This window comes from Cyclopterus lumpus, chromosome 9 (genome assembly GCF_009769545.1).
Source record: "Cyclopterus lumpus isolate fCycLum1 chromosome 9, fCycLum1.pri, whole genome shotgun sequence".
NCBI classification, from domain to species: domain Eukaryota; kingdom Metazoa; phylum Chordata; class Actinopteri; order Perciformes; family Cyclopteridae; genus Cyclopterus; species Cyclopterus lumpus.
Genome location: NC_046974.1, coordinates 12,744,161 through 12,769,083, shown reverse-complemented (window position 1 = coordinate 12,769,083; position 24,923 = coordinate 12,744,161).

Here is a 24,923-nt window from a genome sequence, read left to right as displayed (position 1 = left end):
ATTGATATAAAACACCAGTAGTATTAAATCAGAGTATGAGATGGAGACATGAAAGCAGATTGCTTCCTTGTGTTAATGCTCAATCAAAGACGTAAGACGGGAAGGCTATGCCAAATCACAGCGAACCCAGGACTCCTTCTGAACCACACGGTCAAATACCGTTATTGTGTGCGTGTATTATGATTAGAGGAAATTATCATATGGTAGCACTCAATACACACAAAAATGTCCACAGCTTATGTTGAGAAATTCACTAGACATGGAAACAAGAGCAACAGTGTACACGCACACGCACACACACACACACACACATAGATGGAGCATGCCCTCCAGGGGGCAGCAGTGACCAGCCCAGTCTTCTGCTCCACAGCGCCTATGCATTAACTTTTTATCCCTTCCATCATGTACGCAGACAAACAAACACTCCTCTGGGGTTGTGGGCCAATAAAAAGTGATCTTATTACCCCCCCCCCCCCCCCTCCCCAGCCCACCCCCCTCAAGGCTCACTGCAACATCTACCTCCTCCCCTCCTTCCCTCACCCTGCAGAACATACAACACAACCTGCTGTCACCTCCGCCGCCAACACCCCCACCCTCAAACACACACAAACACACGCCCTCAACTCTTGCAGCACCACCTACACCACCCCATGTGTTCAACGCTTTGCATTTTGATCCTCTACTTCATTAAATAACACTCCAGCACTGCCACCATGGCCTTCACTTGCTAAGTGCTCCCCCATCGCCCCTCTTAACCCTGCTCTCCTCCTGCCTGTAACTGAATGGATAACCCAGTTAAGAAAAAAAAGAGCGGGGCAAATCCAATCCAGAGATTGAAGTCTCAGCTCCATGCTAGTTGGACACAGGTGGGTCCGTCAGAATGGGCTGCGATGGGAACATGTGTGGCTTCTTCCATAACAGATTATGATAATGCCGTGAATACAGTGAAAAACAGTGTGTCCGGGTGTGGGCCACATAAACACTTCTTAAACATTTTATCGAGTTGAGACATGACATGTTTATTCGCTGTGACATTTTTTTTGTAAAACTCAAGGAGATGTTTATTCAAGGCAGCGTGCACAAGCACCCTCATGTTTTATTTACAAAGCCGCTGAAGTCGCAATGAACTTATTTGAAAAGTGTCCTGACCAGCACCAAGGTGATTGGGGATAAGAGGGTTCCTTTCACATCTCAAATGCTGTTCTTATATTGAGACACTGGCTGTGGGGCGCCATCAATCATGATTTGTTTAAAATTGAAATAACAGTTTTTACCCGTTGAGCATTTCATGAAATATCTAAACCAATGACCCTGAGTTTTGTCAAACAATGAAATTAATTAGCGTGTTGAAGTAGTGTTAAATTGCTGTATACATGTGAGCGTTTGTTTTGATCATTTGTCATGACAAAAGTGATAGCAATCACTGAGCTAGTTTAAAGGGGCTTACAATAAAAATAACTATTTAAGTGTAATGTAGAATTGACTATTTAAGTTAAGTGACATGTCACATGGATTTAATACAATCACAATACAATAATATTATACAATCCGCAGCTGCGCATATCGGTTCTATATCTGCGGCCGGCCCACCATGGAGGGATAATTCTGTTTGCTACCTGCTGCTGTTATCCGTACCTGAGCTGTCATTATTCCTCTGTTATGCAATGTTTGCTGACGTAATCGCTGTATCAAAGTATCAGGAAATATTGTATGGCAGTTAAGTAAGAGATTATTAAGACCACCGTGTGTACTGCTTCTCAGCACTAGAAATAGATTACAGAGTGGGAGGGAATAGTCTGTTATTTCTGTGAGGGTCCAGTTGTTCCCAACAATCACAAAAATAAGAGTGTCATATAGAAGTTTAGTTTGGTTTGTTTGTTTGCTTGTCTTTTTTAAATGGGCTCCTTGAGATAAACTTATAATATAAAAAGAATTCCCTTTTAGGATATCTTAACCTCAGGTCTTCAGAACCTCGAGACCATACTACACCTTTAAGCCTCTATTCCTCAAACTATTTGTTTTTAGCAAATCTCTGCTGTCAAAAGTGTCACATTTAGTGAAAATCATTGCCTTTCTCTTAAAAGTCAAGAGTCAAATTCATGGCTACTCTCTGTTCCACTAGCTTCTCGAACTCAATGCAATCTCTCATTCAGCATTTCCTTCATCGATCCTACTGAAAAACTGCAGAGTGTTCCTGGGGTCTACTTTCCATATTCTAAGACAATCAGCATCCACTGTATCACTTGCTATTAGAAGTTAAAGCCTTTGTAATGTCTACAAAAGTTAGACAACAATTACTTTGTGAGCATAGAAAGAACTACAGCTCCCATGATAATTTACTAGCGTGGTACTTACATCAATGTAGTTGGTTTTGTCCATATCCATTAAACTCATCAATGCTCTCTATCAAAATAATGTTCTCTCTGCTTTCTAAAAAAGTAGAGTTTGCTTCTGTCTGTCCTGCTGTACATATGTGTGTGAGGTAGCTGCGACTCTCGACTCATCCATGGACTCTTCTGTTGAGCCATGACGTTTAGCCTGCGATGGTCAAGGGCCAATGGGAAATACTATAAACAATATAAGATTAGATTTAATTTTTATTACAACCTTTATGTTAGTTATATAGAGTGAACAGCATTTAGTAAACAACACAACATACAGTTGAGAAAATCTGTGGTCTGAGGCTGGAGTTTGAGTTATTTTACAGTATAAATAGTTAGAAATCTCTATGGTCTTTAGGGACCCTTTTTTCACAGATAGAGGCAGATAGCAGATTAGTGCAGGTAATGTTATGTTTTCCTATTTAGGAACGTTACAATATAGAAAATGCAGGAATGTAGTACATGAATACATCTGATATCATATTCATAGAAAATAAACTTCTTACAGTATGAGAGACTCAACACATTTCTGTTGTTTGGGAGCTCTCAGTTCTACTGAAAGGCATCTATCTGCACTTCTGTCTCAGCATGACCTTGAGCATGTGCGCCTATTAGAGCAAAATTCTGGCTAGGTCCAAAATGAATTTGTACATGACGGCTCTGTCAAACATCCATACACCTCCTCTACCCCCACCAGCAGCTCACCCAAACCCCACAGACGGGCAGACAGGTGGACGGCACGCGCAGGGGCAGCGTGCTTCTGGAGGGGGTGGGTGGGCGATATTGATTCAATGTCTACTGTACTTGGAGAGAGAGGCGGCCAACGGCGCTTTTCTTACAAGGCTAACTCTGGACCAATCTCATCACACATTCTCTCAGGGGACATGAGCATTTCTTTTTTTTACCTTCTCCCCCTTTCTTTTCCTCCCGCTCTCTGCGTTGTATTCATTCTCTCTTTCATTTTTATTCTGTTAAAGGCAAAAAAGAAAGAAGAAAAAAAAAACAAGGTCGACAAAGGTTGTCCTCCCAGCAGTCAACAGAGGGAGGAGGGGGGTACAGAAAGCTCTCCAGAAGACAGGCCTGAGAGCCAAGATATCCCACAATGCAGCTGATAAGAAAGTGGGCCATATAACCTTTTGGTGGGCACGTGACAGGAATGCAGACGACGGACGGCGTTGTGAAGAGGACGGCAAAGGGGAGGGAAGAAGAGGCTGCTCCTACTCCTGCCGCACTTGAAAGATGAAGTCAAAGCCGGGGAAGGAGGGAGGATGAAGAAGGAAGGCAGTGATAAGCGAAATAAGTTGTTCGGTGCCAGAGAGAGAGAGAGAAGGCCGGGGGGGGGGGGGGGGGGGGGGGGGGGGGGGGGGGGGGGAGGATGAAAGAGAGATAAAGAGAGGAATTGAGGGGACGGAAGTGCAGGAAAGTGGTGTATGTTATGTCTCACTGAAATGCAAAATACCAATTGGCTTGGCTTGATTCAAAATATTAGAACTGGAATAGGCCAAATCGACAAGAAGCAGAACAATTATTGGATAACATTTCTGCTCATGTCTGATTTTAAACTCAAATGTTTTTTCTGGTCTCACTGTCGAGATAACAATGTTTCTATCTTTATCTAAATAGACTACTTTGTCAGCAAGTCAAAGCATCTTTTCTAAAATTATTATAATTTCACATCTTTGACTTTGCAAAACACTGTATTAATTAGAATGGCTGATACATACACTCTGTTGCTTTTTGCACAGACATCACTGGGAATAGATCCATATCCATAATGCTACTTACAGCCTTTCCCAGCCACATGCTAACACATATCAGCATGATTTGCTCCAACGCGGGAATAATTGACCCTGAACAATTATTACAATGAGGGCTCTCATTTCTCTTCCCCTCAGCTTCCCTCGGCTGTCCCCTCATCTCTAAGTTGCTGTGGCGCAGCAGAATCCCGGCAAAGACACCTCACAAATGAAGTTCTCCTCTCCATCTCAGGAGACTCCGTTGCCATTTGTTTTCATTATTTTGACAACCCTTTTTAAAGGAGCTCTCCTTTTCAGCCTGCCTTCGCCACTCTCCCCAACGCTCCGTCTGTGCCCCCCCCCCCCCCCCCCCCCCCCCCACACACACACACACACACACACACACACACACACACACACACACACACACACACACACATTTATTTGGAGCTCATCCCGAGTGAGGTGCAGCGATGTGTTTCAGTCCCAGCTCTCTGCCTCAGAAGACACAAGGAGGGGGTGGGAGGGGATGAAGAGAGGCACTCCCTCACCTAGATAAATAGACACCTCCTATCTCTCTCTTCCCCTTCTCTCAATCTCTTTGCAGTGAGTCTTGAGAGGTTCTAAATTAGTCCAGACTGGCTTGTGTCAAATCTCCAGCTTTGTTTATGATCCTGGTGCAGCTTTTAGCACGAGAAAAAGATCGTCACAAAGCTCAAAACACGGCTTTATACAGGGAGTGAACGGAGGAATACACTTATTTCTTCCATTTCCCCCTCGCTCCATGCTCATTATTTACTCTACAGGAAATGTCTCCATCCTGCTGGAGGTCATACCATTACCGATAAATTGAGAATATGTTAATCATCATTCCCATGAATATGCAATGCAGGTCATATTATTCAATATAACCATTACCTTAATTGTACTGTAATCAATGCTAAATTGTCCTCCTCTTTGTGTGTGTGGGTGCAATGAGAAAAGCAGCTGAAAGGGTGGAAAATACAAGCGATTGCATCTGTGAAGTGAAACAAAGCAATGCCCTGTTGCACATTCCCAGACGTGTTCATGTTCAAGCCAACGTTTTCTTGTGCGTCCCTAAAGTGAGGTACCAAAGTATCTTAAACAGACTGATTTGTATATTCCTGAAACAAGGACCTCCAACATCAACACTTCCTGAAGGGTAAACAAATTGTCCTTTCTCTCATCTGATTTCACCTCCACTGTGTTTTGCATTCTGTTTCAAAGCTGGTCTTGATTTGTCTTTGGTTCCAGCGCTGCTTTACTACCACACTAACAGAGCGATACTTGAACTGGAAAGGAGAAGTTTAAATATTGTGGGAGAACAGGCTGTTCACACATCTGGCTTGCTATACAAACCAGCAAATACTTTTTTCGAGCATGCGTTTGGGTTGATGTGCCATAGTGCTCAGACAAAGGAAAGCCATTGGACGTTATTCACTTCTTTTGAACACCTCACCTGACCTACATTTTCTGAATCTTAATGAATCTCAAGTAAAGCTGCAACAATTAATTGATTAGTTGTCAACTATTGAATATAATAATTAAATCAATCATTTTCTGTTATTTCTACTCTGAACTGATTATTAGTTGGCAATTACTAAAATGTTCGCTAAACAAAGATGGATATATGGCATGTCAAAACACATTCAAAAATTGAAAAGCAGAAAATATTGATTTCTGACATATCAATGATACCATCAGGCGTACGGGAAGAGCTTTCTTTCTAGACTCACCATTTAACAAATCATGGAAGAGACACACACCCGTTTTGATAGAGCTATCGGGCATTGGCGTCACAACCAAGTTACATTGCAATATTTCATGTGCTAATTCACCAAAAGGGATGGTTACATTTTCAGCATTGCCACATACTTTACATAGGACTAACATTACTTGTTTATATCAATGAGGTCTGCGATCTAAACATTTCTGGAGTATGAGCATAGCCACAAAAACAAACGCCTCACCTTGGGTGTCACCTACTTTGTCAGTCTTGGTAGGTTAAATACACAGTTCAGGAATGATGTGTTTTCCACTTCCAATTTCCCACTTCTCCTCTAGGAATTACAACCAGAGAGGAAAATCTAGCACATTATGATTTACATCCAATGCCAACCTTTAGTGCCAAGGGGAGGGTGGAGAGTTTGTCGTGGTGGGTAGGCGTGTAGCACGTATGACTTAAATGCTTCAATGTGCTGTTCACATCCAACAATCAGTGTTCCATTTATGTTGTCCGTAACCAAAATACTTCCTTAACCTCAACCATGTCAACCATACCATAACAATAGGTAATATCCCTAACCTTAGCCATGTAGTAGTTGTGCACATGCTGTACAAAGGGAACATTTGAAAATGCTGGCATTTAATGTAAAAAAAAAAAGAAAAAAAAAAGAAGCTTTGTTATTGAATGTAATCCTGGATTTTGCAGAGTTGTCAAATACATTATGGTCTGATAGGGTTGTCTGGCCATAAGTCAACATGTTTGTCAACTTTATGTGGGAGACAGGCTCAGTGGTTGAGGCAGTTTTAGTAAACATAATACTTCATCACAAAATATGTCCAAGAAACGATTTAACACATATTTATGAAATATTAAAATGCAAGAGTCTACATAGACATAGTTCCTTCCAAACAAATCTGCGTTGTGATCTTTGAAAGCAACAGTGAAAGTGTTTTTTGGGGAAAACACATTTTGTTGTGAAGTACTGTTGTTGGCCATTAGGATTATGTACTGAAACTATGTACATGTGACAGAAAGGAACAGACAACTATTTGAAGAGGAGGGATGGCAAAAAAAAGAAAGAGAGAGCGAGAGAGGGAGAAAGAGAGAAAGAGAGAGAGAGAGGCGAGTCAGAAGAGAGAGAGAAGGACCGAAGGCGAGATAGGGGTAGTTTACCACCAGCGTTCCTTTGCTCGGCAATGATAGCCAGTGAAGCAGAAAAGTGAATTACCCTTCTACTCCAGCACTTCTTAATTTAATATCTCCGATGAGCGGCTTCAACTCTGGATTGGGCCAGGGTGTGCACATTCGTGCTGTGTCACAAAACATTAGACACTGTCGCTGCTATTCATTTCCGTATGGTAATTCTGAGGCACACCTCTTACTCAGGACACCAAGGGACATCTCTCTCCAGATTTTCTATTTTGGGTATTTTATTGGAAGAATTATCATCAATTGACGTATATTTAGCTCCTTTTTGTGGAACCGCAGAGGAATATGTAACGGATGATTGAATAAAGGGGCGTGTGTATTTCTGATGCTCATCTATACTGTCTACAATTTTATTTCCCCAGGAAGGAACATGTGCTCAAGGCTACTAAACAATACAAGTGATATATACAATATGAACGTTAGTTACCGCTGTTTTATTCCAAAGGCCATATTATGACACACTTTGAATAAGTCATGTTTAAACCAGCTAGTTTTCCATCCACACTCTTTGAGTCAATAGTGGAAAACTATTTCAACGGTCTAATGCTTGTGTGAAGGTGAAAAAGGTCACCTAGTCTTTAGCTTTTAGAGATATGACTTATCAGGGGTTAACTCAAACCATGAGAGGCTCCTCCAAGGTTTTAAGGACGGCGGTAACTTGGAGGGATCATTGCGGGTGGCGACTTTTTCAATACTGAGTGCGAAGTGTTGCTGTATTTTTATTGGGTGATAGGACTCCCCATAACCTGCCCCCCCCTCACCCTCATCCTCATAGCAAGGCAATTGGCAGGCAAACAGCTGCTTGGTCTAAGCGGGCTGCATATCAATGGCTCTAATTAATTGGATTAATGGAGAGGGTTCTGGGATTTGGGGAAAGGCTGGAGGAAGCATTTCAGCGGAAACAGAATTGCCGTCCCCGAGGGCAGGGGGGTCGTGGGGGAGCTGGGAGGGGGCACACGACTGAATATGGATGAGGAAGAATTGAGTTAAAACAGAGGAGACTGCGGCATTCATTAGACCGCCCACCCTCTGAAGTAGCTGCTTAATATGCACGCTATTACTATGCAAATCAGCGATAATGAAACGCAAAGGATTTTTTTAATCAGAGGAAGAACAAGCAGATGTTGGGAGGGCTTGGAAAGAAGTGCCATGAGTGTTTGTGTGTGTGTATATAGGTGTGTGTGTGCGTGTGTATGTGTGTGTGTGTGTGTCTGTGTGTGTGTTGCTGTCTGTGTGAATATGTGAGAGTATGTACATGCCAGAGCTGGATATTGAACCCTCAAACTGATTAATATTCTCTGCAGGAGTTGCATTAAGAAATCAGAATTAAGAACAGGTTATTCATTGGAGGGATTTGTGTTGGTACCTTGGGGAGAGATAAAGCTTGATCGACTCATACACGACCAATCTCTGCACAGCCTACGTTGATATGATAAACCCCTGCAACAGTCCTCCCCAACTGGGAGTCAACATTGGGACACACCAGTTGTGCTGGATGGTCCGGTCCTCCAGAGTGGAGAGGAGTGGTGTGTGTGTGTGTGTGTGTGTGTGTGTGTGTGTGTGTGTGTGTGTGTGTAGCTGTGCAATGGACTGAGAATGATGCTATGTGCTTGCGGCATCACATATACGTTAGTGAGAGTATATATGGTCTGGTAAATATTCCTGCGTGGAAAGCGTCTCCCTAGAAGTGACTCCCTGTGGCTTCTTGCTCTCAAAGCCTAATCAAGGTGTTTTTTTTGTTGTTTTTTTAAAAAAAACTTTATTTAACCAGGTGAGTCCCATTGAGATTAAAAATCTCTTTTTAAAAATCTCTTTTTCGAGGGTGACCTGAGACAGGCAGCAGCATAAGAAACAGATAGTTACAAACAAAGTTATAAGAAACTAAAAGTTAAGAGACAGTGACATAACAGAGTTAATTTAAGAAACATTTACATTTTTGGAAACCTGCCTCCATTTCTTTCATTTGTTTCTCTCTGGGCCTGCTACATTAATTGTTCTCTCAGCACAAGTGGACGAATCATGCAGACTGGATGAAGTCATCGATCATCAGGCAGCTGCCTTTTTAGCAGTGGCTGCCCTGCAGCACCGTGCCCGAGGAAGGTGTTGGGCAGGCTGAAGCTGAATGGACAGGCCTGGTTACCAGCCTGTGGTGACACTCATGGGTTTTATTTCCTTCACCATTAAAATAGATTCAAGCATCCTACAGTGTTAATTAAGACAAATTAAACAAGAGACTGAGGTTGATTTTATCTAATAGAGATCAATACTATGAGCCATGTGGATTACAGGAGACAAGGATCTAAACCTTTGAGTTGAAATAGACTCCAGTCGTGCAGCAGCACACAGTTGCTTGTGTGTGTTGTTCATATGTGCGGGTGAAAGAGAAAGAGGGAGAGTCAACAAATTAATGTGTCAGCCCTTTGCCTCAATAGATTGTTGTCATTAGGTAGAGAATGTCAAGTAGGCCACATAGAATATTACAGGAGTGAATCTCCATCCTGTTTGACTCCCCATGGCACAGTAATAACAACAATCTAATGACGTACAATACATCAGGTGTACTGCAGTCCCACTGTCCCGGAGCCAAGCTAGAATTTGATCTCAGGCCTGATAATGAGAATGGTGATGATGATGAGGTGGCTGAGTGATGATGATGGCAGTGTCCCTTGTTAGTGTGTCTCAGTCCTAATTAGAGAGGGTTATTACAAGGCTGGATTTAAGAGCTACTATAGGTAGACAAGGCAGACTCAGACGGGTCTCACTGATTAACAACCCCTAAATAAAAATCCATTTCTCCATACAGGCTCACAGCTTTCATGGGGAATCATTTTGCATGCCCACAAGTTCTTTCTGCAACAAATCAAATCAATTTGTCATCTGACTAGATGTCTGAGCATTCTTCAACAATATTGGGAAACAGAGGTCACAAGCAGATATTTGTCATGGTGATTCAGTAACTTGCTAAATGTTCATTAGTGGATGATTTGTCTCAAAGGACATCTAAGACGGCACTATTCAGAAGTTTCTAAACGGTTTCTGATGACAAAGAACACAAACTATTGCAATGCCCTGCAGGAACCCACCACCAAAACACAGACCTTCATCGACCCAAGTCTTTTGAAAAGTATATGGCAGAATCTGAGTCGATAATGCTGGTGCTAAACAGCCATGCTATGCTCTGGCTCCAGGTAATCATTTTTCATTGATTTCTTTTTATCAAAGGGGCATTCCAGGTATTTAGTATTAAACTTCAATACATTTTGGGGACTAGCAAAGGACAACACATCCTGACTTTTAGTTGCTCCAAAATTGCCATGATGCAAACCAATAGCATCTTATTTTATACTTAAGTGCATCATCAGGGTTATTTTCTCAAAGTTTTGAGAGCTTCTTCCAGAGAAGAAACAATGCAACTGTTTTCACAAATAATCCTTACAAAATGTGTGGAGTAGCCTTTTACAATAGTTACTCATGTAGGGATTAAAGGTCGTCAGTGGTTTGTTTGCAACAACCAGAGCTCAGGGAACGTTTAGTTATGACTCACTTTAGCTTTTATTATCTAATATAAAAGAACATTTGTTTAAAGCACGCCAGGACATCGTGAGCTTCATCCATACACTTGATCACATAAAATCTAAAGTCTTTTTTATGCTAAAGTTTCGTCGTAGACTGACAGACTCACTCACTAATTCCCTCACTCGCAGAAGCACAGACACACGGGACCTATTGCTTGATCCTCCTGGCTGTGATAATAACTAACATTATCAAAAGGGTGGAAGAAGAAACAGCTTTGACGTTATGCCAAATATATCAAAGTATTGTGCTGCAGATATACTGTATATACTGACAACCAGCAAGGTGCGGCCCGTACTTTCTTGAAATACCACTTGAGCGCCAGTTTGCCCTCAGTGCAGAGAACGAAGAAGAAGCGCTGCACTAAGGGCTTGTGATAATATAAATGCTTGTATATTGTCATAATGTTATGCTTTTTTCAGGTTACTCAAGTTCAGAATAATACATAGACGGTGAAATTTGTGTCTGGGAATGTCTGCTTCTCGAGAATAGATAGAGCCTTGGATCACAACACACCCATATGTTATCCACTAGTCTCATTAGAAAGTGGACTGGCCTTGCAGGGCTCAGTCCTGTGAAAAGAGAGGAGGAGATGGAACTATCCGCCTCCTTGATAGTTCAGCGCCAATCAGAGGTTAGGATGATGCATACAAACCTGTGACGAAATCTGTGTATGTAAGGGCCGAACTTCCGGTTCAAAGAGAGAGTTGTTATGACTCCCCTGGCATTGCAATCTCAGGGCTTGTACTTTGCTTGTGATCCGAGAATAAATCTACCAGAACGAGAGAAGTTGTTGGCTGAATTCTTCCAAAGGCTCTACCAGGGAGACAACTTTGAACCACGCTTACAATTGTCTATAAAACATATGCCTCGTCCTCCCCGCCATCAGAAGGCTGCGTTGCCGGTGGGGTAGAGGGTGCCACAGCTCAAGGAGACTTACCAACAGTCTGGACAGCTCAACCCCAGCACCAGAGGTCTGACCTCCGACGGACTGCTCCTTCTACTTGCCGACGAGAAGAAGGTGCAGGTCGTTTTCTAATTTCTGTGACATTGGATTGAATCTCATTAACAATCTATGGAAGGGTCCACAGACCATACAGCCACCGGAAAGTAGCACAGTAAACATTAAGATTTAACATAAACTATAGGCCCACGTCACACCGGATATTTTCAACGGCTCCCAGAATTTTAGCCGTTTGGTTGAACTTTGTGTATTCTTTTAACTCTTGATTGTATGGTTCCAGTAGTGGAGATGAAATTATGTCCCCTATTTATTTAGAGCAGCTGCTGAGGTACTACACCTTAAACATATTAAAAGGAAAATTCAGTACATTTATTAATAAGACAAACCAAGAAATGCCATACTCGACTTAATAATATTGCATTAATTAAACTATGCATTTCATCAACATGGAGTTCACAAAACATCATGAGTGTGGTTGCACAGATTGTGGGAAACATCCTGATTTAGTTTACCTGCTGTAATCCAACTACAAATGTACATATTCAGGAATTAAGTCCATACATGATTAATCAAGCTATCATTTTTCAAAACTACATGAGCTCTGGGGTCATGACTCACATACCGCAGTGTGCAGACTCAAAGTCCACTGAGAGAGTCAGCGATGCACTGCACTTATTATCCTCAGAGAAAAAGCCATTGAGCCACACCGTTGATAACACTGAGATCACCTCAACCAGCCAAGCCCTGCTGCGGACTCAAACTGTGAAGGTCAAAGAGGATAAACCCTGTTATGCTCCGTCGCTCCACAGGGATATCTCAGCATGTGTGTGTGCATGTACGTGTGAAAGGTGTGTATGGAGTGTGTCGGTGTGCCGGGCACCAGAAGGAGTATATAAAATCATCACACAGCACAGCACTCAGATATTACATTGAGCTGCTCTTGCTCACATTTTCCATCGTCACTAACTCCAACACTCACAAATATGAAATATAATGCCTCTGTCACAAGCCGTCCTCTGTGCGATTCGCTTGAACTTAATGCTACTTCTCTATCTCTATTTTTCTCCATCCTCTGTTTTGACAAGGGGCTGCTGAGATTTGAAGAAAAAGAATTCATGGAGAGATGAAATAGTTTTATTTAATACTATTCACAAAGTAGTCTTTACCAAATATGTAATGCTTCACATCTGTCTTTGTTATTTATAGTGTTTTGTATGTTTACATACAAATAAATTAGATGGAAAAATGTAATTTAGCAAGAGCATCAATGTCAGAAAGGCCCAACATTAGCTGATTACAAGTGTTACACATCCTCTAGATGTAGACTGTAAATTAGTTGTCATGATATATTGTTTTAAGAAGCAGCTAAATCAATGACAGATATGGCCACAGCTCTTGGGCACAGCTTTATTTCCTCCAAAGATCTGAATATGGAGTGTGAAATGATGTTACTGAACCGTTGTTTGCTGATGTTACTCTCAAATAAAAATGTTAATAGGTTCAAGCAGCAAAAGAATGCTGTTGCTAATGTCACATGATTGTCTTTTGTGTCTTTTGACACGATCCTGCAGTTTATCTTGCAGTTTCTGTGTTTTCAGGGTTTTGTCATGAACACAAAATCTGTTTGGATGGGTGTCTGTGTGCTTGCTTTGGTTTTCTTTGTTTGCATCTGGTCTTGGCATGAAGGGGCCGGGAGGTTTGGTCAGAGAGGCGCTGGCTGATGTCAGCTGGCCAGTGGGGATGCGGTTCAGTCGCATCAGATTGCCGTCACAGGACGGTTTTGGCTCCTCTCTGACGCGCTCACGCTCAGTCTCTTGTTTCTCCATCCCATCCCCCTTCTTTCCTTAATGACTCCAGTCTCTTTGTCTGCCTTTATGTGTCTAGATGTGGATTTGTGTACTGAAAATGCTTTCAAACTCATTTTAGAATTACTTTACCAATTATTGTTGGTGTAATACTGTCCTAATACTGAACAGTTACACCCAAAGCCACTGATTGAGAGCATTATCAGGTGCGCTATGCAGGTGGTTCACAGCTCCAATTTCACACAAGCCAAAGCCTATTTACTTCTAGATGATGTTTTTTTCTGCATTTTGAAAGCATGAGCATCTATGATATCTATTCGGCTTCAATTAGCAACAGATGCCTCCTTGCACAGCGCTAACCCTAATTGTACGAGATGAGCAAAGCTAATCGCCCTGGTGCTGCCTGACCTTCCTACAGCTGTGAGGGGGAACTTCTCAGACCCCATCCAAATACACACATGTGCGCACACTCACAGAATGTGCTCCCCAATATTTAAAATAGGGTGGCTGAGGGTTCTGGGGGCTAGCTTTGGTGACCGCAAATTAGTTGCTATAATTACATATCCCTCCCTGTGCCTATCATTTTTCAGCCCTGTTTGCTGCAGTGCGGAGAGTGTGTTTGTTTTGGTGTCAAGGCGATTTAGAATCAAAATGACGACCTCCGGCGCACATGTGGACCCCCAAGCAAAATGGCAGCGCGATAGCCTTAAATAGCCCCACCTCATCCACTGCACAGTGAGGTCCGGAGGGCAACAGCGATAAAGGGTGGGACTAGAGAAGAACCAACTGTGTTCACTTAAACCTTTTGCCTTACATTCATGGTTTTTGCTGCTGGTTAATACAAATAACCATGAGCCTTCTAAGCCCCCTGACAACAGTTTAACAAAAGCTCTAATACAATAAATATCCAAAAATCACTGGTATTTTCAAGGGCTCCTGTCCAGCTCTTGCCCCCCCGCAAATATTCACAGTCGCCACTTAGTGAAGCACAATTCAGAGCACAATTAAATATCCATCAAACTGTTTAGGGGGGATACAGCGTTTCTTTGCATCAAGGTGTTGTAGGATCGTGCACCACCACTGACCACTGGGGTCAACTGTTTTTATGCAGTGTCATATTTACCTTTTTATTACAGACGAGTACAGAACATGACGTTGTTTCTACCCTGTTCCTCCGCCATCAAGTTATTTAAACACCAATATCATCATTGTACTAGATAGAAACAAATTTGCCAAAAATGGAATTTCACAAAGTCTGGAGCTTATTGTTTGGCATTAAAAGTGGTAACTCTCAAAAACCCTCAGGCTTATTTCAGAGGCTTATGCAGGAGCTTACATAAGTGTGCGAAGCAAAATAAGAGAGCTTTGTGTGCTTGTGGACCACCGGGCAAAAGAGTAACCCAGTGTTAGGCTTACTGAACAGTGACATTTTTCTTCGAAGACAATGACTTGCAGATGACTTTGCTCTCCTCAAAAATGTGCAATCTAGCAAGCAACCGAACCAGCATGAATCACATTAATTAGCTTTGCAGCTGTGGTGCGGTCCTGTTGATGCCTCAGTGGCTTCAGCGAGATAAGAAATCCTTATGCCATAGTGTAAATACAAACAGCAAACCAGGATGGAACAACAAAGACCAATTAGTGCTTTGGGTTGATCGTTTAGGCTCATATTTAGATTAATTATACTCTTGAGAATCTGAAAATAAACATTTGATTCAAACTTATCTTAATCAAAGACACTAAATTACCTGAGTAAATCGTCTTTATCCTTTGACTGTGACTTTATTTAGTTTAGTTCCTCTGAATTGTAATTGATTAGTGTTGCATTTGATCAGCATTTAGATTGATATAACTGCAATTTACTGTTACTCCACTCTGTCTCTTGATCCTGCCTCAATCTGTACTACTACTACTTACTGTGTATAGTGTAAAGAGAAAAGAGTCTGCTTGTTTGCACTATTTATAGAAGAATGTAGGCGTCTAAGGTCAAATGAAAAAAAACAATACTCAAGTAAATGTACATCGTAAAAATGTACTAACATAAAATTAAGAAGTAGGTCATTTAAATGTTCTGCATTACATATTAAAAGGGAGGCGTGTTACGGTAATATAGATGATGCTACTGTATAACCAGCCCACTAAGCCACTCTGCCCCTGTATAACCAGCCCACTAAGCCACTCTGCCCCTGTATAACCAGTCTACTCAGCCACTCTGCCCCTGTATAACCAGCCCACTAAGCCACTCTGCCCCTGTATAACCAGCCCACTAAGCCACTCTGCCCCTGTATAACCAGTCTACTCAGCCACTCTGCCCCTGTATAACCAGCCCACTAAGCCACTCTGCCCCTGTATAACCAGTCCACTAAGCCACTCTCTCCCTGTATAACCAGTCTACTCAGTCTCTCTGTTGTCCTTCAGAGTTGTCTTTCAATCAGAGGATCGGTGGTTCGATCCCCAGCTTCCCATGTCCATGTGTCCTTGGGCAAGACAGTTAACTCCAAATTGCTCCCAAAGATGTACCTACCTAGGGTGAAGGCATGTTAGTTAGTCGTGATGGGCAGGTGGAGCCCCTGTCATAAGTGTATGAATGGGTGAATAATGACAAGTTAGTCTATGTATGGATTTCATGTTCCATCTTTAATCCTTAATGTTGTTGTGTAAATGTAATTTGCCAGGCTGAACAAATTGCTATAAATTGTGGGTAATTCCCTGAGGCAAAGTATGCTTCTCATGCTGACTTGCGTAAAGGATTCATAAAGGTCATAACTGTCTGCCAGAGAGCCCTCAAACCCTTGACGATTAGAAAGTGGGACAACCCTAAACCCTGTCTGTAACGGTGGAGATTGGAATTTGGCCATAGACTATATATATAAAACCTCTAAACGTAAATATGTACAACATGTGTCATTTCCGGAGTGTCAGCTGAGTCGGTCTCCTCTCTGGATCTCTGATCTCTGATCTCTGGATCTCTGGCCTCCTGTGGCCGCAGACACAGCTGCAGCCTTAGGCCTGCAGCTGCTTATTTATACTTTTCTTCTGGTCCTATTCCACACAGTATATCACTCAAGTACTGAACAAACAGCCCGTATACCGTTACATTATACTCCATTACATTTTGAAAGCACATTTTGTACTTATTTCACAACATTTATTTGATAAATGTAGTTACTAATTACTTTAGATAAAAAAATGTAGATGTATATTTAAAATATAAATCAACTGTTGAATTATGATTTAGTAATTGTAGGTTAGATTCAGCAGGGAGTAATTACAATTACAGTAGCTTCTCTTTTACGAGCTGCAACATTACAGTGATGAACACATAATGCATAAATATTTATAATTCAATAATTGAATATATATTATTCCAAAATTGTAAAAGATCTAAATACGTGTGTTACTTTCACCACTGAGTGCACATGTTATCATCTGGATAAACACCAGATCAGCATTCTGGGAGTTGTAATACAGAAGATTAATTATTTCGTGGTGGATAAGATTTTGGCAATAATATTGTGCTCAAAACTTTGTTTTACGCAATTACGACCAATTACGCAACACAAAAAGAAACAAAGATGAATTTCCACACAGGTTGAAATTGTTTGCAACCATTGTCTTTGAGATAACATACATGCATTGTTTGTACCTTATTGTTTGTAACATTTTTCTTAATTATATTGTTGGACCAGTGCTGAATGTGTGGTTGATGTTGGAAGCCAAGTTTTTATGAACAACTCACAATTTTTGGTGGTCTGACATCAAGATTTCAAGATTCTGTTGAGCTCAATTTGTAAGTTTAATAATATTTCAGTCAGCGGTTAATTGTATGTATGTTTGTTGTTCCCTTACCAAATGGGTTCAGTCACCATTATTAGTAATTGTACAAGTCATGCAGTAATATAGCTAAACATATTTCATACCAACTTATGTACATCTCCAGTTTATATTTACATACCTGCATCTACATACAAATCTGAGCTGCAATATATTTTCCCATAAGTTGTAATCATTTTGCAGTAAAACATTAAAAGCCTGGTAATTTGTGGTTTGGGAGCTGTTGGCACGAAAGTGACATCATAGCATGACAATATAGTTGCAAGATGATTTCTGGTGAAGGCAGTGCCAAACTGCAAAGCAACACATTTTTTTTTTTTTATCACTGAAGCTGTTGCCAAAAACCACAAAAACAAGAATCTTGAAAAAAATATGGACTTCATTTATCACTTTAAACAAGTGGTATACCACCCACGTGACAGCATGTTTTCCTTCAGTTACTAATCTGTTCATGAGAACTTTCTGAAAGTGTCTTACTAAGAGTTCAGTGGAGCAAAGTCGGATTAGCTCTTAACGGACTAAATCTGACTTTTGATCACCATAGGGATTGAATCATAATGATGAAGAGGAGTACACTCAAAACATCTGAAGTTCATCACTGAATTGCACATGATTTACTTTTTCTTTTTCTAAATTTTTCCCACGATTAAGCTTTCTGGGCTAACATTGAAATGTATTGCACTATTCGACACATGCCAACAGACACAGGGGGGAGATTTCAAGTGGCGAACATGTTAATGCATGTCTAAATGGAGCCTGGGCACACACACTGCTCATGGCCATGAGCAGTGTGTGTGCCTTTGGACACCACAGTTGAACACCACATTCACCACGGCTGGTCAGGACCCCGACCACCACGGCCGCTGAAATTCTCAGTGGTCAAAGTTTTCTTTTTTTCCATTGTGCCACACAGCAAAATATATGTTACTGTTTAGAAATAATGATTATGAGCATAACAGATTGTTCCAGTGAAAGCAACAAAACATAAATCATATCAAGTGAAACCTTATAGACTTACAGTGTGTTCAAGAATAGTTAAACTTTTGGCATAAATAGTTTGAAAGGGGCCATCGACCAATAAGCCACAGTTGTAGAAATAGTAGTTAGATTTTCCTCACAAGCCTCCTTCTTTTTGGCAGATTGCTATCAGACATGTGCATCACACGCAGAACGAGGCAGGGTGGTAACATTGCATTGATATGGTTTGGGCCCCCACCATGTGCTGATGATATCATTATCTAGTTAACCCTGATCAGCTCCATGTGTTTGTGGGAATGCTGCATGCAACAAAACAGAAAGACTGCATTGCCTCCATGGAGAAAATACAAACCTAAGCAAAGTTTTACTCAAATGAAACAATTTCAACACTAAAATGCTTAACATGGAGAATAAATGTATTTATTTACATATGTCTGATGTTGATAGTGATACAGTGCAGAGTGGCGGCTGTGAGCTAGAAATTGGGGCAAGTTAACATGCACTAACCAACCAAAATGAAGTTATTTCCTAAAGTTACCACAATGTCGCGTGATCCATGGTCACTTGTGTCCTGCATTTAGAAGTCTACAATCAACTTTTCTGCAACTTGCAGCCAATACAAAAATGCTCCTCCTTACCTGAAAAAAAATAACATTTATAATCCTAGCAACATTTATGTTCCCCTCAACTCAAGCAAAAAACACAAGTAGTTTATAACCGTAATTTATAGGAGACAGAGGAAAACACTAATGGTGACTCAAAGGATATTTTTGCACAGCACCACCTTTTTTTGATTGCATAGTGCCATTTTTATTTGAGACACTCCTAATAATTGCTTTATAGAAATGGGTAGCATCTACCTCAGGTATCTCCTCACTGCTCCTCTGTATATTCTAAGGTGTTTATTGGTGGAGGTAATTAGTTGCTATTGTTGAGTTGGCAGTGACGTGTTTGTGTGCTTTCACATGTAAGTAATGGGGTTTTATTTAAATGGGACTATTGAGTGAACGTACTTTAGTATGTAGCAATCTGAGATGAGTCTTGAAATCGTCAAGGTAATTGTGCCACGTACACATGCTGTTCTGTGTTGATTAGTGTATTGTTTCCTAACCAGCATGCCGTGAGTCACTTATGAAAGGGCTGTGTTAAGCCATAATGAAGAAAGTGCTACGGATGTGATTTACAATGCTTCATAACCGTAATTAATACAGGTCTTAATGATGTTAAGTGTAGCAAAGCTTCTAACACCCTTTGTATAATTCATGACCCCTCTTTCGTCATTCTTCTTCTTTTTCTTTTCCAGTCAACATTCCCTCCAGTATTCATGTTTTCTCTGCTGGGAAAAGTCGCTGTTGCCACAGAGATGGAGCAGAAAAACATCTTTCTTTGGAAGCAGCCGAGAAACAGATGAATGTTAAAGACTATCCACCCGACCCAGGCGACTTCTTATGTTTAAAGCTCTCTGTCTTTCATTTCTCATCCTCCATGTATTGCATTCAAAATAAAAATTTCAGCAGTGGAGGATTAATAGTTATGTTCTTCGAGTTCTGCTTGTTTTCACTTTGTCTTCGAGGTACAAGCAGCAACATGTGCTTGAGGTCATAAATACCCTAACAGATGTTGAATTAGTAAAGATTTTGAGCAAATGGCCTGCTAATTCACAAGCTTGGAAAATCGCAGTGATAATCATGAACCAGTTTGTTCATCTGCAGTAAATGCTAATCTGGGCCTGAACTCAAAGGAACATTAAAAACGGGATCTCATCATGCCAATGATGGCTGTAATATTTTTCTAAAAGTCCCCTTGAGCTCTGCCACCGGTGGTGCCTGTGCTCTAAAAATGTCAGTCACACTGAAGAGGTTAACCCCAGCCCTATAAGAGAGATGATGGAATATTACACAAATAGACGGACTGTATCTGATCCCAGCTCAGCATGTTGTAAAACCATCCCATTCCAATCTTGCCTCTCTCTGTCACCTCATTAAAAATACAAAGAGGGTAAAGAAGGGCCAGTCCTGAGCAATCTCTGTTAAAGCTGCCAGTGAATGCAGCAGCATTAATGTCATTTAATGCTGTTTCATCTGAAAAGCCACATTAGAGTCAGATTTAGTAATCTGGGTTTGCCCATGCTCGTCTGTATGATGTCATTATGCTAAACTGACCTTTACAGCCAGATTAGGAGGGGCGAAGGGAAAAGAAGGAGGCTTTGGAAAGGGAATTAACAAGAAATGAAAAATTGTGTATTTGGCATATGGATGATGAAGTATTCAGCAGCATTTTCAACCTAAGTGCCATTGACTACAAATCAGAATGAGAGTGACAAAATGCCTCTTTGTGGTTTGATCAGCTCTTTAAATTAATGTTTAGCTCTTTCAGGAATTCCTGGTGTCAAAGCTGTTTTTTTTTACACCTCAATAAGTTCAACAAGGTCTCGCGATTCTTTTTAGCCTCCCTGCGCTCCCAGCAAGCAGTAGGATTTAGGCAACATCTATCAATATGAGCTGCTGCACAGACTGTTCTGAGACTCAGAGGTTTAGCAAACTCAGCAAACCCTCCCTTCCAAACTTGTGCAACAGAATTGGCACACAGATACAGTTCTCTTTACCTTTTACCCTAAATCACGACAGGCAGACACAAAGGTGGCGAGAGTGAAAAAAGGATTAATAAACGCAGTGTTAATCTTAAAGTTGTGCTCATATTGATCATCCCGGTCATTTTCGATATTCAGAAAAGTTAGAGCTCTCTGACATCTCTGAAGATGGATAGAGCTATTGACTGCAATTGCAGCTCCGCCCCTCTATCCATCACTCCCTATTCCACACTGGACCATACACGACTTGGCCACTTTACCCTGGTTTAGCCTCACATAGGGGAGTGAAAAGAGACATTTACACACACAAGAAGGGAGGGAGACATTGCACAAAAATATTTTACTGTGAACTTACTGCCTGCCCTGTTGGCACAAGGGGGGGGGGGGGGGGGGTTCCCTTTGTTTCTCTCCTCCTGGTGGCTTAAGATGTGAGGTTTCACTCTGATGAAGGTGTCTGTCGGGCAAAAGGGGAAGAAATATTGCATCTTAGCTGAGCTTTGACACATCAACACTGGCATCACTCTGAGGTAGTGGAGCTGAAGAGCTGAATGGAGAGAGGGAGGGGTTGCATAGAGGCTATAGGAGGCAGAGGACTAGAAGCACATACATGTTAAGCCCCAAGCTATTTTCTAGGTTTCTGCTCGAAATATCATACTCAAACTAAAAAGGGTGTATCTCTGCAACCACAAAGGCTATTTGAATAATGTTGGTGTTATAATAAAGACAACACATGTGGGCTCCTGTTCAGATGTGTACATATTAGTATATATGTTACTGGATAAGAGTAAATAAAGATGAAAGACAGCAAAAGTTGAATTTCCAGGTTCGCCTAGGAAAAAAAGCACTTTCAGGATGATTATCTCTTGGAAAGATGCACAGAAACAGCAAAGCACATCAGAGATCATAGCACAATATGGGACCAGTCTCTCTGCAAAGTTTGACTTTGAAAAAGTAAAGCAGAACAAAGTTAGAGAGGTTTTAGTACAGATAAATGAGGCGAAATGGGCATTTAGGGAATTTGAATTTTCTCATGAACCAAACCATATATTTCACTTTTATATTACTTATGGTGTTCAATACATCCAAATATAGCAGTCTTTGTTTAAAAAGCCAAAAATAAGCAACATTTGTGACTGTAAGCGCTAAATCGATTCATGTTGCTATGTTCTTTGGCTCATATCTCAGAGATGCTTTGGTGCAGAAGGATTTTGAAACGACATTTAGAATCTGTGTGGAGTCCTCTTGCTTTCTGGCTTTTTCTGATAGCACCGAGCTACGGGTTTCTAGTTCCGGAAACGTGCTGAGTGGGCTGACTCCTGACAAAATGATGATTATGATATTTTCATAATTCTTTCAGTCGGTGTTTGAGTTGTGTGGAAATGGCTTACTGAGTCTTGTAGCCCAAGTTCTCTTGTTTAATTTGATGTATAACATCAATATATTTGCTCATGTTTATTGTAAGGTTTTACACAGTCCAACTATGGGGCTTAAACGGTTAAAGATCAAACAATGTAAGAGAGTAAACTCTTTGGTCATGAAGTTGGAAGTGTAACTGACAACTTGTAGTTATTACAGTCATGTTTAAGCATGTCAACGGCATAAGACACATGAATGTGACACTTTCAGAACCACTGCACACACCTGACACCCACCCGAGCACGTTTGTACCTACAGGCACTAAATGCTTCTCCTGTCAGGTGTAGTTCCGACTCTGCTGACATGATAAGCATTCACTGCACAGGGGGGCAGATTCATCTTACACTTCCTTATCGTGTCATTATCACAATGTCATGTCATTAGCATAATTATTATCATGTTATGGTCTTCCAGGGATAAAGTAATTGATGGGTCAGCTAAACTCATCTCTAAGGAGAAGGCGTCCCCATGTTAGTGATCCCTGAGAAATGAGCATGTTTACTGCACGCGTGTGACCGAAGGTGTGACTGCCAACTGACAGGGGGTCTTTGATTGCAGGGTAAAACTGCAAAACATCTGTGTTGCAGATAAGAAAGCAAAACAGAGCAATTTCCCGCAGACGAGGGAAAGAGACCGCTCCAGTGAAAACATAAAACACCCAAGCACGTTTGTCTCCTTTTCCTTCGCCCTGTGGGACTTTGCTAAAATGAGTGCACGGTTCCTTCAGCGCTGGTAAATGGAGCGCCTCCATCCTCCAGCGGAGACACCGTGCCCCTCTATAACGGCCAATCTCCTCTGCAATTGGGCCTGTCTGGCTTGAAGCTGGACCAACATTCAGAAACTATTTGCATGCGATAGTTTGCATGCATCAGTGTGTGTCTGTTGGCACGGCACATTTCTGTGTTCAAGCATGTGATATATTTGTAGGTGTAGAAGTATTAAACAACGAAGACAGGCAGGTAAAAAGATGCATCAGATTGTTAAGCTCTGTAACGGCACACCATTATTCCGTTTGAGTCACAGTTTATTTTGTCATGCCAAGCCTGGATGTTCCCTGTCACTCTGTCTGCTGTGTCTAAACAAACAGTAAATGTGCTGTGAAAAAGTTTTTCTTTCACCTCTTTTCAGAGACGCACTCTCTGAAGCCAGCCGGAGTGTCTCAGCAAAGATCAGAGTGACAGAGGCAGCGACAGCAGAGGGAGTGACAGTCATGGGGACAGGAACACTCCCGTGCTCAGTGCTCGTTGCACTATTCCATCATTAGCCAATGAAGCCCTCATAAAAGTGAATTATGTGCCACGAGGGGAGGTTCCATATGGCACAAGTGATCCAGAAAGGCAATGTGTCGTGAAAGACCCCCAGAGCCCAACAAGTCAGCTTTTACAGGGGCCTCCCTCCCTGTCATTAATTGATTTTAATAACAGGCTGCCGAGGGGGCAGAATGCTCTCATTCATTGGGCTGATGGGGCTTTTCCCAGGTCCCTCAGCGAACACTGCAGCACTTAGAGCTGTTTGTTTGGATTGCCTCTAGTGTGTGTGGCTCTCAGACCGGCTCGGTTACTCAGTCAGACACATACTCAATGTCCCGGCCGTTCAGTTGCTCGCTCACTCAAACATTTGTTCATTTACCAGCTCAATAATTTCTTCACTCAATCACTGGCCTAGTCATTTATACACTCATTTATTCATTCCTCCTCGTGCGCTCACCAAGGGCTATCATGCTTTAAGGTTCATGGGAACATGACCAGTGTCTTATAACAGGTCACGTTACCTCAGAGTCAGACACCTACTCCACCATGTGTGAAGCAGTATTTGATGGGGGGAACATAAAGAAGAATATATCAGCAATACTTTCATCTGAAACTAAAAACGAGTCTCCACATTACATTCGACTGTGTCATTCCGGGGGGGTGGGCCCTTCTTTTACCCAGCTTCCATTCACGTCTTTGTTTCAGTAATTACACAGGCTCAAAGTGAAAAATCCCTCATTTTGCATATTTTTACTCTTTACTTTGATTGTTCAGCAGTCTGACTGAAGCTGGGGGGGAGCTGTATGCCGGATGATGGGGAGGGATAGGGAGGGAGCTGGGCCTGTCATAACTGCATAATACACCCATTACTCCTGTGCAGCGGAATTACCACTGATGGAAATGGGATTTTGGAAGATATATGGAATGTAATTATTATATACATATATGCATAGCCTTTTTTAGTCTGAAAAGGAGCTTTGGAGTGATATTTTCAGGAGCTTGTGTGATTGTTTAACTGCACGTGTGCAGCTGTCTTTGTGTGTTCATTTCTGTGTGTGCATTTTGTGACAAAAGAGCATGCAGTAATTTAAGGTTGTGTTTTGTTTGTTGTTATATATATATTTAAAAGGTTTCTTTTCTACCACGGTATTCCATCCGTCCTCTGAGGTTGACCCTGTGCTGAACATCTCTCTGAAGGCCAAGGTCTGACACTCCTAAACAGGCAACGGGGGTCACGCTGACTCAGTCCAGCAGTGAAGCTGTCTGAAGAGTTATCAGCCTCTAGAATACCAATTTTTCAAGCTCCCTCAACACACACAGAAGAACCAAAATTCCCTGCTGTGAGTAATGCCAAGGTAAGAAATAGAGACTATTTGCTATGTGAGCAGAGGGAAAGATTACGTTTAGGTTGCACACAAATACCATGCAGTGCGTTAACCA